The sequence below is a fragment of the Centropristis striata genome, chromosome 19 (genome assembly GCF_030273125.1).
Source record: "Centropristis striata isolate RG_2023a ecotype Rhode Island chromosome 19, C.striata_1.0, whole genome shotgun sequence".
Classification (NCBI taxonomy): domain Eukaryota; kingdom Metazoa; phylum Chordata; class Actinopteri; order Perciformes; family Serranidae; genus Centropristis; species Centropristis striata.
This window is the reverse complement of record NC_081535.1, coordinates 22,917,320-22,933,346: the sequence shown is the minus strand read 5'-3', so window position 1 is coordinate 22,933,346 and position 16,027 is coordinate 22,917,320. Positions and strand designations below refer to the sequence as shown.

Sequence of the window (16,027 nt, the reverse complement as noted above, 5' to 3'; positions counted from 1 at the left end):
CCTAACAAGCACAAGGTGCACGCCCTGAAGCCATACCAGCTGACCCTCTCTCTTTTCCAGGGAGACACACGTCTTTTACTGCACTTTCCCAATTTCCTCCCAGGGTCACAATTCTCATGCATTTTTCCTGAAATCTGCACACCTTTCTTTTTCTTTATCCCAACATGTATTTGGCAATGAAAGTCTACTGGGAGACGAAGAGAGAAATGGAGAGAACTAAGACAAATCTCTCTAAGGGGCAGGGCCAAAAAGTAAATGTATAAATGTAAACTGATGGCTTTAAGTGGAGCCGAGGGTCCTATATGGATGAGTAAAAAAATAGAAGGAGGCTCTGCTCTGTCTTGAGCCGAAATGGCCAACACCCAAAAATTGTATTAAAGTTTTTCTCAGTCGCTTTGGGGCATTTCTCAAAACAATTAGTACAAGCTGCAAAACCTAGTTGATAACCTGCAAAAGTGTGTCACATGCTCAAAATGGATAACTCATTCCTCAAAAGCAAGTATTCATGTCAATGAAAGTGTCAGTGAAAAGTCCTGACACCAGTGTTTATGAACAAGATAGTGGCTTTGTCTTGTTTTCATTATGACAGTTTACTCTGGAAATGTTTTCCAATGCAAAAAAGTCAGATCTTGGTGACGCTACCTGAAAATGCTCAAGACAGCACTATATACTACTTGCACAGCCATTTGAAAACTACAGTAAAGTTATAAATTACTGTATTTAGTGAGGTAACTGAGTACAACACACTGAATATGTATGTTTCACATTTTTATTGCATATGCTCTTTGCAATTCTAATTTGTTTACAGCATTGCAAAAGGAAAAAAACACCCTTATTTACAACAAACATAAACTCCCTTTGGGAGCTGTGCATAGTACAGTGTCACAGTCTTGTAGAAATGGTCCACACTATGTCCGGCTTGGTTCATATATGCTTGTAAAGTGTTATGGGATTCAGCTCTGAGTGACTGTAGAGAAGTAGCTCATTATTGGTTGCAACTAATGCTTCACACAGCCCTTCTCATCAGTGAAAGCTGAGGTTCACCTGAGAGAAATGTATTCAATTCCAGAGACATTTTCAGTAAAAAAAATAAAGATTTGAAAAAATGTATAAAATTAACTAAGACAGATTTTGACAACTAGTTCAACATTTTTGTATGTAATGACTCAAGCAATGAAATAAGGACTATTAGTTATATATGGAATGACTATTCAGCATTCTCAAGTATAGTTAATTTCGACTGACATGACATAAGATATGATAATGTTATAAAACAGCAGAGTTGTATGAAAGCAATTGATGCATGTCCAAAATCCTTTGCAATTTGTTGGAAGGAATGAGAAACTTATACTATGATGTGCACAAATGACTAAATGTTGTGGAGGTTGAGCTAACTGTTGTGCAAATGTTAATATGGATGTGAGAAATGCACCAAAGTGACTGAGAAAAACTGCAAGCTTCACTTATTTTGCCCTTCACAAAAAAAGCCCAACTTTAATTGGCTCAGAGCTTTTTGTTAAGAGGCATAAAATACAGTAATATTATATTATGTAATGTAATGTATGTAATGTAAATAAAATAGTGTTTTGTTTATTACTACCTGTTCCATAGTAATACTATTTGATTCAGTATGTAACATGAGCATGCTGTTGCAGTGTAGTTATTACTTTTATTCTTTAAAAGCCACTAGAATGCAGGAAAGCTCCTTTTTTTATGAAAATCAAATATTCCTCAACTTCCTATTTTACTCTAAATGGGAAAATAATTTGCATAACGAACATCACGCTGCATTGAAGAAGACTTAAGACGAGTGATAGTGACCAAAAACTCATTAGGAAAATGTTTACTGAGGAAATAAATGAAGTGAGAATTAGGGTAGTTTGCTCATCTGACTCCAACCAATAAAGTTGCCTCCTGCTGGCCTTTAGAAAGAATACAGGTTTAAGACACTTCCACATTGATCTCACTTTTAATTTGCACATGGCAGAGGAAGGAAGCAGTCAAGGAGCATATGAGACCAGGATTTGACTGACATTATGACACATGAAGCCTTTAAAAGCTGTAATTTAATAATTAAGCTGCAGCTGACTTTTTAAACTGAATGACAGGTTATACAAACAAAAAAATCATATTCAGACTGCAGCCACAGTCTTAATTTTATATTAAAAAATGCAGAATACTTTAAATTACAGCAACTGCATGTATTATTATGATGTGAGAAAAGGTCACAATAATTAAATGGGGATGGAGCTATTGGTCACCAACTGCTAGATAAGAAGAACTTAAATAATTATCCAAGTTCAGGGTCAAAAGGTCAGTTGTGCAACTGCAGGCACTGTACATCAATTCAAACACAAATTGCTGTTTCTGCTCTGCACATAATGTTCAAATGACTTTAAAATTACTTGAAAATACACTTCCATTCATTTCAGGGAAGAAAAAACTAAACTAAAAAAAGAATAAAACGAGTTTCCTGCAGGCAGCAGGCGGCAATGAACAAATATGATGGAGAAATATAATGTGGAGAATTCACTGAATTGAAAATTAACCCCCAAACCCTTTGTTCTCTCCCGACATGTATTCAGATGGGATGCATATTTATAAAGCATTGCCGAAATTGAACTTGACAGGTACAGAGATTTTACCATTATGTGGTGTAAATCAAATATATTTCAACACTTAGTGGGTAATATGTCACCTCAGGAAACACTGAGTAAAACTAAATACATCGCCCAAAGCAAGGAACTCAGACACATGCTAAACTGTATAACATTAATGTATAAACATTTCTTTCAATGACAAATCTAATTTCTATCACGGTGTAGCAAGGAAAAAATAATGAGCTGGGTAAATGTGCAGCCACTGTCTATTTTGCATCATTAATCGGTTATTAAAGCAACATTTACAAGTGCTTTTTCCACATTTACAAAGCACAAAGACAGTGCAATGTCACTTGTGTTTCTCATAGACCTGTGCAGGCTAATGCGGGTGAACAAAATAACAGAAATAATACCTTAGGATATTAAAGCAAAAAGCCCCGTGAGGCCTTTGGTTTACAGAGTTTTAGAACAGCTAAGGGGGTAACAGGCACTGTGATGCACCTTGTGCCAAACAACGGCCCTTAGCTGTTCTAAAATCACTGTAAAGCAAAGCCTCGTGGGGCTTTTTGCTTTTAGAAAACGGTCTCTACATATACCTGGCTATGATTCATTTAATAAACACACAGCAATAAGAAAATCCAATCATTTATTGATAAGAAATAATCATTCCTCCACCAAACCAACACACATTGAAGATAATGGCCATCTGTTCATCAATTTTCATTTACTTATCCGGGGCCGGGTCGCAGGGGCAGCAGGCTAAGCAAAGTATTCCAGACATCCCTCTCCCCAGTCACAATTTCCAGCTCCTCCTGGGGGAACCCTGAGGCATTCCCAGGCCAGACAGGGCTGAAACTATCACTTCTAACCGGAGGGCAACATAGAGGCATCCTTACCAGATGCCAGAACCAGGAGGAGGTGGAAGATGAATTGTTAATTAGCGAAGTAGTGTTCTATTATTTTCTTAAGTCTGTATATTTTGCTATTTTTCCACTATTAAAAAAAAATAAAATATATATATATATATATATATATATATATATGTATGTGTGTGTGTGTGTGTGTGTGTATACAGTACCAGTCAGTTTCTTTATTTTTATTATTTTCAAGACATCAAAACTATGAGAACACATACATAATTATGTAGTAAAAAGGCAAGTGTTAAAAAATATATTTTAGATTCTTTGAAGTAGTAACCTTTTGTTTTGACTACAGATTTGCACATTTCTGTTAATTCTCTCAGTCAGCTAATGAGGTGGTCACCTAGATGGTTTTCAGTTAACAGGTGCTCCTTGTCAAGAGTTAATTCGTGGAATGTCTTTTTAATGTGTTTGACACCATCAAAGCAAAAGGTTAAAGGCTACTTTGAATAATCTAAAATATAAAACATTATGGTTTGTTTAACACTTTTTGTATGTACATACATACATACATGTGTTCCATCATAGTTTTCATGTCTTTAATATTAATCTACAACAGAGAAAATATAATTAAAATTAAGAAAAACCATTGAATGAGAAGGTGTGTCTGGTACTGTACATATTCTTTCTATTCTTGGTTGGAGTAACTGTAGCAAAACATTCCTCTAGCAGCATCTTTGTTGTAATTAAGGTTCCAGTAAGATTAAAGGGACCATTCATATTTATGCCCCGTCACTGACATGATTTCTCCTTCCTCTCTGCCAGCATCTGAGTTTTTGTACAGTGATGGTCACAAGCAGTATTGGGTGTTGTCTGTTTAAAATCCTGGCTTTGTTTCTTTTCCAGCTCTACAGTAATTTCTCTATGTCTCCTTTCTTTTTAATGTTCCTTCTCTAACCTGTCCTTCCCCTTACACCACTCATCCAACCTTAGCACACCCAGTAAATCAAAATTCACAACAAAATCTGACATTTTGAAATTTGATGGCGCAGTAACACTGATGTAAAGCAGTCAGATGTGTGTTTTTATGGAGTAATTTACAACGCCTGTGAACGAGGCTCAGTTAATCATAATCAAGGACCCAAACTATCAAGTTTATAAAATGCAGCATCCTAAATTACGACAAAGTTGCTTTATGTCTTCTGTTTTTGCCCTTCACAACAGCAGCCCAATCTTATTTCACAGAAAATTTCATTAGGAGGCACTAAATAAAATGGCTTACAGTGATATAATATGATGTAATGTAACATAATATAGTGTACAATGAAATAGTGTTTTTAATTCAATTTTTCTGGACCTCCCACGCCTGTTTGGGCACTTAAAAATCCTCAATATTTTTGAGGTCTTAAGGTTGGCAAGGATGCCTAATGCATACCCTGCTTTATCATCTATTTAACTCTGAATGGGAAAATGATTTACAAACTGAACAACTGAACATCATGTTGTATGGAAGAAGACTTGAAACTAGATATTGGAATTATAAACTCATGAAGAAAATATTACTGAGGTATGGTAATTTCCCCATAGAGTTCTATGCATCTTACAGACTACTTTTTGCAAGTAGTGAAGTCGCCCCCTGCTGGCCAAGAGAAAGAATACATACTAATATGTACTAATACCACACTGTGAAATTACTCCACTATAAGTAAAAGTCCTACAATCAAAACTTGCTGAAGTAAAAGGTATCAGCATCAAAATGAACTTAAAGTATCAAAAGTAAAAGTACTCACTATGCAGAATGGACGCACACACTCTGTATAAGCAGTGTTTGGATTTTCTCAAGGTGTGGCTCATTTAAAATACTTAATGTACTGTTACGAGGTTTCATTAAACAAATGTCTAATCACTTTAAATTAATCAGGTTTTTAATGTTAAATCTCGACCTGAGAAGTAACTAAAGCTGGCAGCTAAATGAATGAAGTTGAAAGTACAATACTTGCCTCTAAAACGTAATGAAGTAGAAGTATAAAGAACCTCAAAATTGTACTTAATTACAATACTTGAGTAAATGTACTTAGTTATTTTCCACCACTGGTAGATAGTTGGGTAATTGGACGGTTGAGTTGCTCCGTCTGCCAGTACTTCCTCTGTGACAAGCCTGCCTGCTCTCCTCTGTTGCTGTTTTGTTTCTCACAGTAAACCTTGGATCCAGGCCTGATACTATATTGACAAACCCCGCTGGTGGCATCTGATGCAGTATATGCCAATATGATGCTTGGCCACAAGCTCATGGCGAACAATTAAAACTTTATACTCATATACTCAGGGTAACAAGAGACCAGGGAAAGCTTTGAACTGCCATTTATGAACGAATGTAACTAACAGTGGCAAGACTATGTTCTTTATAACTTTGGCTATTGTGAATCATAGAACCCGGTCTGCTTCATAGGGTCAATATCTGCACCAGTCTCCACTAAAGAGAACCTCTCACGTTAACTGTTAACATTACTTCACCATTTGCCAAAAGAGTGGAAGCCACTTGCCTGCCATTATGGCAATCCATTGTAAAGTGGCCCGAACACATTGTAGAGCCCTTACTTGTCATTGAAGATTCAAGGATACGGACAATATTTTTTGGCGGGCTCACAATGCCGGGGGTGCTTTTAACAGTCATGAAATGCATCTATGTAAATTTACTCAAGTACTGTATCCAAGTATATTCTGATAACTCTTTCACCACTGGTTTCCATACAAATAACAATGAAAACTACCAATTTTGGTGTTTATTTTAAATAAAATGTATTTGCTTAGTTGTGGGAAGTTCATAAAAAGGCAGAATTAAGTTAAGAATTAAGAATGTAATAATATAGATCATATGAAACCATCTTGGCTTTACTTTAAATGTAATAAAAAATTAGTGTGATTAGTGTGAAGTACAAACAAAATCAAATTATCAACTTTTACACTAAACATGAAAAATTGGCTATTTTACAGATCTACTTGAATCAATGGCTTTCTGAAATGTTTACAAAAACAAACTGGAGCACGTCTGGGACTGTTGTGTCACCGGAGTGTGTTCAGATGCACAAACAAGCACTATTTAAGTGCATTTTATGTCTGCCAGAACCTTGCAACCACACATAAAAAGACAACAACTTTCTCATCAATCCTTTTTAGTTGGTATCGATAACGAGTGAGCCGTGTTTGAGTGTTGAAGCATCGATTGCTGCGGTATGGATCTGCCCTTCACTAAGGATCACTGTCTCGCCCTCTCTGCAGTGCTGGTGAAGTGTTTGAGATGCTACGTGTTTGTGACACTCTTTGTGTCCCTGTTCCCAATATTGGTTGTGTTGTGTGTATTCAAAAGGGGATGAAAAGCTTTGGCTGCTACCAACCCAGAAGAAAAAAATGTTTTTTTAAAAGACTGCCTTAGTGATATCCCATTTCAGAGACTCCAGGTGGAAAAAAAATCATTAAAGAGTGGGAATATAGTGCAAACACTAAACCGTTTAAATAAGTAACGTTACCAGCCTGCTCATTAGAAATAGTGGGCGGTGAAGTACTCTGGATCCTCTTTGTTCTCCAACAGAGGACACAAACAGAGTAAATCAAGTCATTTCAATAATTTTAATTAATTAGGATAATATCTAAATACATCTAAATACACTTTTGAACTACGAGACCCACACAAGTGGTGCTCAGGTTCGAGGCATATGAAAACAGTAACTTAGTAGCCATTTGTTTAAATGAAACGCGGTGGCATAGTGGTTAGCACTCTTGCCTCACAGCAAGGGGGTCGCCGGTTTGACTCCGACTTCTGTGTGGAGTTTGCATGCTCTCCCCGTGTCAGCGTGGGCTCACCGGGTACTCTGGCCTCCTCCCACAGTCCAAAAACATGCGCTTAGGTTTAATTGGTGACTGTAAATTGTCCGTAGGTGTGAATGACAGCGTGACTGTCTGTCTCTATGTGTCTGCCCTGTGATGGTCTGGATACCTGTCCAAGGTGTACCCCGCCTCTCGCCCAATGTCAGCTGAATGAAAGATTTTTATTAAGTGTTAGAATCAAAATATATTTAAAGTACCAACAGGAAAGAAGAATGGCACGTTTCAATATAATATATCAACTAAAGTAAATTTGGCCCCAAAAGGCGAAACATAAATGCACAACAGTGAAATACATAAAACTTACACAGGGTATAGTTTTCCAAATGATAAAGAGCTGGATTCACATTAAATTGCAATTGAAGATGGCCTTATCTGTTTCTCCCTTGCTAAAATTTGCCAAACTTTGAAGCATTATTTCACCCCTTTCCAGACATCATGACATGGTTGCTGCAATTGGATTTCTTAGATTTTCTAGTTATAACACCACTGTATCTTACTAGCAGCTTTAAAATGGACTACAGTCTCTAAAAGAATGAAAGTCATAAAAAGTTCCATAAAGTAGTTTAAAATGGAAATACTCGAGTAAAGTACAAATACCTCAAAATTGTACTCAAGTTTGGTAATGAGGTGAATGTATTTACAGGTACATCTAAAAAAATTTGAATATCATGAAAAGTTCAATATTTTTGGTCAATCATTTCAGAAAGTGAAACTCATATATTACATAGATTCATCATGCATAGAGTGAAATATTTCAAGCCTGTTTTTCTTGTAATTTTGATGATTCTGGCTTAGAGATCATGAAAACCCATAATTCAGTGTCTCAGAAAATTAGAATATTGTGAAAAAGTTCAATATTGGAGTCCACAGTCAGTGGTGATTTGGGGCCATGTCCTCTGCTGGTGTTGGTCCACTGTGTTTACTGAAGTCCACAGTCAACATAGCAGCCATCTACCAGGACATTTTAGAGCTCTTCATGCTTCCACAAGCTCTTTGGAGATGCTGATTTCATTTCCCAGCAGGACTTGACACCTGTCCACACTGGCAAAGGTACCAAAAGCTGGTTCAATGACCATGGTGTTACTGGGCTGGACTGGCCAGCAAACTGGGCTGACCTAAACCCCATAGGAGTCTATGGGCTGTTGTCAAGAGGAAGGAGAGAGACACCAGACTCAGAGACCTGAAGGCTGCTATGAGAGCAACATGGGCTTCGATTATGATCACCTCCATGCCACGCCATATTAATGCAGTAATTCATGCAAAAGGAGCCCAACCAAGTATTGAGTGTATAGAAATGAACATTCTTTTTAGAAGCCTGACATTTGTGTTTGAAATATCCTTTTTTTAAAAAAATAATTGATCTTATGTAATATTCTAATTTTCTGAGACACTGAGTTTTGTGTTTTCATTATCTCTAAGCCAGAATCATCAAAATTACAAGAAAAACAGCCTTGAAATATTTCACTCTATGTGTAATGAATCTATATAATGTATGAGTTTCACTTCCTGAAAAGATTGACAAAAAATATTGAACTTTTTCATGATATTCGAGATGTACCTGTAGTTACATTCAACCACTGATGGTGAAAATAAAAAGACAGCTGTAAACGTTGTAGTTAGAGCCTCTGTTGTTGTCTTCTTCAGTGTTACTGACCACATAATCTTCCCTCTCGTCTCTCTCTGTGATCATAGGAAAATAATTTACAGTATGTGGAATCTCTTTGTTGGCGAGTGTTCGTGTTCCAGGACCCTTATCTCTGGGAATTCATACGCTAAAGTAAATTAAAATAATCGTCTTGTACTTTGGTTGGTTTTTCTGTCTCATGTTTTTTTGCTTTGATTTATCTCTTACTCTGCCCCTCCTTTTTAGTCTTTTCCAGTATTCGCTGTAGGAAGCGTATAAACCCAGAGTGCGATTTGCATTCTGTGTCGGTCCTAGAGTCTCCCCTTCGGGGTAAAGCGATAGAGAGATGCACATGCTGATGAGAAGGCAGGGACAGGACAGACTCAAATGAGCCTGATAAGCCGGCGCCTGGGGAGGACAGGAAACGGATTTGCTTAATTGGCAAATTTGTTCCACTTAGATAGCGGCAACCAGTGTTGAACCACACCACACCTAACCCATCCAACCAGGCCTTACGGCGGTTTGCTGGTGGCCAGGTTACATAGTGTCAAGGTCACCATGTTGGCCATTAAACGGCAGCTAATTCAAAGTAAACTGATCCGCACTGTGTCTCCTCTCGGAAAGTTTTCACTCTAACTTTTTGTTTAGTAACTGATAATTTCCAGCCAGAGGAGAGGAGAGGCAACAAATTAAATAAAGTCATGATATATTGAAAGCAGCATCAAATGGTCAGCGGGGGGTCCCTGAACCGTGCAGCATAGTATCATTTTCCTGATAGCTCGGAGCTGTTTGAAGAGGCTGAGATGAGACAGCCAGCAGGCCCCGGAACAGTTTGTGTTTATGCTCAGAGAGGCATCATCTTAAAACCTGACACACGAAAAAACTACGTCCAGTTCGAGGCTTCGCGATGCCTTCTCTGCATCAGGCCTAAACACTCAATTATTCTGAAAGCAAATGTAATGACCTACATTTACAATCATTTAAATGGGAAGTGAAAGCGACATGAAGACGATTACAAAGCATTGCAGTCGGTTTTGTTCCATCTGATTCAATTAGGGTTGAGTTTCATTAACGGGCGCCTCGCTCCTCTCACTTCCCTCATTCCTGCGCCCTCGCCGCCTTCCCTCAGTCATGTATGGCCTTTTCTCAATGCAACAATGACTTTCATGAAATCACATTAAACAAATGAGGCTTCCAAATCTGACAGCAGCATATTCTGGAGGCGGGGGTGGCTTAAACCCTTGTTGTGTCCTTGGTTTATCTCCACACCGTCTCTGGAAATGTTATGTTCATCACTGAATAATTACATTTTAAGTACTTCAAATGACTTTGGATGAGAGGCTTGATGATTAATTACACTTGGTATAGAATACTTGGGCGGTTAATGTGAGGCTAATGATTGTAAAACTGTTTTTTTTTCTATAAAGTTATTGGACAGCTTTTTTTCTCTCTCTCCACCAGTAAACTTTTACCCTTACAACGGCAGCCACAATTTTCACTTCACTCATTTAGAGCTGGCAAGACTCCACAGCTTTCTGCTTGGATGTCATTTTAAGTAGGCTGTATAATAAATGTTTGACAGTTTTTCTCCTACAGTCAGATTATAATAAAAGAATCACTTTCCTGTTTGTGACAAATACCTCCTAATTTACTTATTTAATAAATTTAAGGATTGAAAATAGGCCACGGTGTTCCAGAAACATGCTTCAGTTGATAACTACAACACCTACATGCATTTTAAATGTGTATTTATGAGGCTACGACATTTCAAACAGTCCCTGTACTGATTGTTGGGCTTTCAGTAATGAGTAGATATTTTTCAAAATTATATTCCACAGTGACAACTGAGTAGTGTTGCTTTGTGAGGCTATAAAATCTTGAGTAGTAAATAAAAAAGTGCAATTTCCTGTGACAGTTATGTTCCCTGGTGGTGCCCTAATTGTTTTGTTAGAGCTACATTAATTAAGCAGTTATTATTATGGCCGTGATCTCTATCCTCCGGGGATTCTGATTTTAGCACAGAGTTTGATGTTTTCAAGTCGGACTGAACTTTGAATTCCCCTTTGTGAAGCTATAAACTATACTGTACAACATGAAGCTATTATGCATATTTAACATTTTACAATAGAGGTTATAACTGTTTTTTTAAAATATTTGCTGAAATGTTTTGTTGCTCTGATTGGTTGTCTGTTTATTCAGAGGCATTTTGGTCTGAACTCGTTGAAACGCTGAGGACACACTGATTTTGTTGCCAGATTTTACCCACGATTCCCAGTTGGGCAATGTCTGCACCAGTCTGCACTAGTTGGGGACTGTCGGCTATAGTTGGCACACATATCTGTTAGTGTGTGAGGGAACAGACCTACCCTACCTCTGTTGCAGTCAATCAAACATGTCTGAAATTTTTGAGCAGAATCTGGACGCCATCGGGTAGCGTTACCCAACTGTAAACACCTGTTGCCAACAGCCAATGAAAAAGAGAGGATGGGACACAGAAAATAGTGTCAGAAGATGACGGGAAGTAGCAGGAGTATCAAAACAATGATGGCGAACAGCGAGAGCTTTATTGTCGGTTGGCAAACAACGAATTGGTTCATTACCACCACCAACTGTTTGTTTACCCGTTAAACTGTCGCCCTCACAAGAGTTTGCAGTCTTTTCAAAATCTAAAAAGAAAACGTTACATTGTACATGAGTTTTCCTTCAATACAACTGCAGCACTTCTTTTCACAGCATATCTCACTTATCAACACTGTCCTGGTATATTTAGTTTCAGACTTGTGGATCAGAGCTGCGAGTCAAGGCTGCCAGACATAACGTGACTGAAAAGTGGGTGTTGATGCCTTTTCAAAATTCAAATTACAGCATTTCATATGCAGCAGTTTCCACATCACCACTACAAGGTCTGAACCAAAAAAACACCAACTACACTGGGAGAACAGTGACAAATTTATGACTCTTAAAAGAGTTATAAAAGAAGGAAAAAGAGTTTTACTTTTTTAGCCTAACTAAACATTTTGCCTTTAAAGACTAAAGAAAAATTTGTTTCAACCTTGCAAAAACCTTTTTGATTTCATCACAAACTTTCTAACACTATGTTTTGATTTGTTTTCACTCCAGTTTTCCTGGAAACTTCGAAATTGCAACTAACTAGCTTCAATGCTGATAGGCAGCTTATCCTGCTAATGTTCGTGCTGATTACCACTTGGTGTTACTCTTCGTTTGTCATTTCAACATCTGCTGAGTCATCGGCAGCACCCACACACTCAGGGTGTATTCCAATACCCAAACTACCAATTCTTTTATTATTAGTGTAACAGAGTTATTAGTGTGTTGTGTGATTTAAAGTGATTCCACTTGCCATTACTGGAGATCTTATTCTCGTTGAAGGTGTGCTGAATTTAAATTATTATTATTATTCACCTGTATGTTACATTATTATGTGGTTTACTGTTGTATTTTGTTGATTTCATGCACTGTATGTAAAGTACCAAGATTTGTGTGGTGTGCTGCTTGCACTTGAACGCCATGCAAGTCCGTGCAGGTTTCCCTGGCACAACACGTTTTTAGAAAACGGTCATCTTTTGTTTCTGCACTCGCAGTAAGGTTGATTTGTGTTAAGCTCTGTTAAAATAACTATTTTTATATGTAAAAATGTATTTTATTGGTCCCATCTGTTGAGATAAGCTCCTGACAACAATAACACATGTCTGTGGTAAAGTTGGTCTGCTTAAAATGTATACAATGGACATGAAGAGAGATGCTAACCAGTAGTTTCTAACTTTGCTAGCTGGAGAAACATATTTTCTTCATTGGCGAATAAATGGAAGCTGGAGTAACAAGTGACTGTGGTTTTATTCTTTAATACACGATGCATAGACCGCTACATTAGCATAGTATGCCAAATTCAGTATGTTACATATACCAGGATGTCCTCCTGCATCAGGTCATATTTTGCAGTACGTAAGTCAGCATGCTCTACTGGCTATTTTTACCCACAATCCTCTGGGAGAGAGCACAGACAGATAACATCCTGATGACAGTTTACAGCAAGGAACTGCAATGAATATGAAGCAGGAAGGTCAATATTAGTATTTCCCAATTGTATGCATACTGCATGCAACAGTATGTACTCTCTAAGGGCAGCAGAAATATTTACTATTAGTTAAAGAAAAAACATGCAACTTGGAGCTCAGCATCAGTGTTGTGTTTGTCCCACACTAGTCTTTGATGGGTCCAAAAGCAACTAGTTGTCCCGCAACCTCAGGGCTCCGTCTTCTTTTTGGTAATTACAGTTTAAGCAAATAAGAAAACAAGTAAGAACAAACACTGAGGATATATATATTGACTTCTAAGCAAAAAGGGGATTTTAATTTCACTTGGGCTTTAAGAAAATGATTATGTGATTATCATGCCCTAAACAGAGCCAATAATGTAATAACTTCAACATCACAGTGTATATAATCTGTATTCTAAACTGCTCCCCGTCTATAAAAAGTAGAGCCAACTGAAAAGATTTGGCCATCTTGACTCTTGTCTCCAATAAACTGAAGCAGACTTAAGCTGTTTTACTATGATACATTCTCTGTGGTCGGACTTACACTGCGTGCAGATTATTGCCTCTATCACTGCTGGGACAGATAATATGGCATTCTCTGATTTTCATTAACATCCTCCACAGCAGCCCAGTAAACTCCCGGGTGGCTTAGTTACAGCGAGATGCGGATAAAGTTCTTCCCTCTCTCTCTCACTGTTAGTGTTGCCTCTGAGAACATGAGGAGAGCGGCGACATAAGGGGATTTCGAGCTGTAAAGTCGGCAGCGTTTCGTGTCTTAAAACAGCATGCAAAGTTGGAACTCATTTCATTTGCATTAGGTCAGCTCAGCAATTACTGCGACTGTTACAGCGTTAATTTCCATCATGATGCGTTACAAATCGAAGTAAAATGAAACATTCAAATAAATGTCATGACCAAAATAAATATGCCTCAGAATACACACAGGGTTCATCAGATCACAATGCACCATGACCTCAATTCCTTAAACTCAAAGTGTAGCTGAGCTACAGCTTCTCTCTGAGCCAAATTTCACAGCGCTGGTTACAAAAAGGCTTTAACCTCTGAGCAACGCCTCGAGTCATGAAAAGAGAAAAGTACAGCCACATCCCCAACTCTTGATGTGAGTGTGTTTTTTTCCGTTGCAAGTCATACTAGAGGGAGCTGAATTTGTCTCTGCATTATTTACTGTTACCATTCTCTTTGTTAGCCAGAGTCACATTAATGAATGCATGAGGAGTTGCCTATTTGATGACCACAATGCATGGGGGAGACTCGTGGTACACCGATGCTCCATTTGCAAGAGCTGAATCATTCATTGCACACACACACACACACACACACACAGTTTTCCATGTGTGCTGTGGAGGGAGTGCATGGTAATCTTTAAGGAGTTTTAATGCCCCAGCTTAGCCTTTTTTGTGGATCAATACAAAAATTCTCAACCAATAATGCAGGAACACGGAGAAAATGTATGAGCTTTATACATTTCTGACACTTTTTTCTTGAAAATCTTGAATCTAAGATGAACATTGTCAGATTTTCAGGGATGAGCCATTGGACAGGTTAACAAAGGTGAATTTTTGCTGACATGGTGACAGACAGATGTTGAAGTCCATAGTATTCTGTAAACTGCAGTTAGTAGCGATAGATAATATCATTATGTTATGGTTAATACTGATTTTTTTTTTAATAGATTGTCCTTGTGTGGGAAATCAGCTGTGAATAGAGCTTTAGAGACACTTGTTGTCCCCAAAATGTTGTTCTAAGTGGGAAAAACCCTGAATCTAAATTTGGGATGCTTTAATTAATTTATTATCCTTAACTGCTTATCTGAACTTGGGTTGCATGGGGGCTGGATCCGATCCCAGCTGACATGGGCGAGAGGGGTGATACACCCTGGAAAGGTCGCAAGGCTGAAACAGAAACAACCACTCGTGCTTTCCTTCACTCGTATGGGCAATTGAGAATCACCAAATAAACCTAATCTGCATGTATTTGGACTGGGAAGAAGCCAGAGGAGAGAGCCCACGATGACAAGGGGAGGGTGGTGGAAAGTAACTAAGTACATTTACTCAATTATTGAATTTAAGTACAATTTTGAGGTACTTGTACTTAACTTGAATATTTCTATTTTATGTAACTTTATATTTCTACTCCACTACATTAAGCTGACAGCTTTAGTTACTTTCCTGGTGATTTAACGTATAAACATATATATTAAGTATTTAAATGAGCCGGTGCTTACATAAATGAATCAATAGTAAAAATCCAATAATATATTATTTAGAAAATATATTTCTATATAAAAAAACTTCAAAAAAAGTTCATAACATTAACATCTACCCACCTAGGGCTAGGGGTAGAGGAAGGGTTACGATTTGACCAAAGCTTTGAACAGAAAAAATGTAAGAATGCATGTTTGAGGCTTCATTTGAAAGGTAATATCATTCAGTTTGTGTGGCTAAAACAACTAGAAGTATGTTAGTTTGTATATCTAACCCTAACCCTACTTGCTGTTGGGTTCTAATTGGATTAACCACTTATCACATTCTGCTTTGTTATTTTTTTTCTGCTGGAAAAATTATGAAGCTTATGGAAAAAAACTCCGAATGCAAAAAAGTTTGACCTGATACACAATTTAAAAATATATGTCTCCAAACTGATCATATTAAAGATATGGGGGGACCTGTATACCCCCCAAAGATGTGTTTTCTTGCTGTTTGTAAACATCACTGATGTTAACAAAGTTTTAAAACTACCCCAATAAAGTTATTAGTCAGAGTATGTAAAGACCTGTCAATCTTTTTTGGGAGTAATAGCACAGTTCTAGTCCTTTGCTTTGAAATTTGCCAGCAGGGCTGTCGTTTTGTTTGCGTATGGATCACGGACTGTGCCTTTAAATAAATGCAAAGCTTCAGATGCTTGGGCACACAGGCTTTGATATTGACATATCTGCCTGCTGAGCCTTCACATGAAGGCGCACAACATCAGAGAGCAGCAC

General features: G+C 37.7%; 1 protein-coding gene across 1 annotated transcript in view; it reads right to left on the bottom strand.

The window, feature by feature from the left end:
• Positions 1–16,027, bottom strand: part of unc5da (unc-5 netrin receptor Da) — a 220,560-nt gene that overhangs the window by 47,425 nt on the left and 157,108 nt on the right. The window lies entirely within an intron of this gene.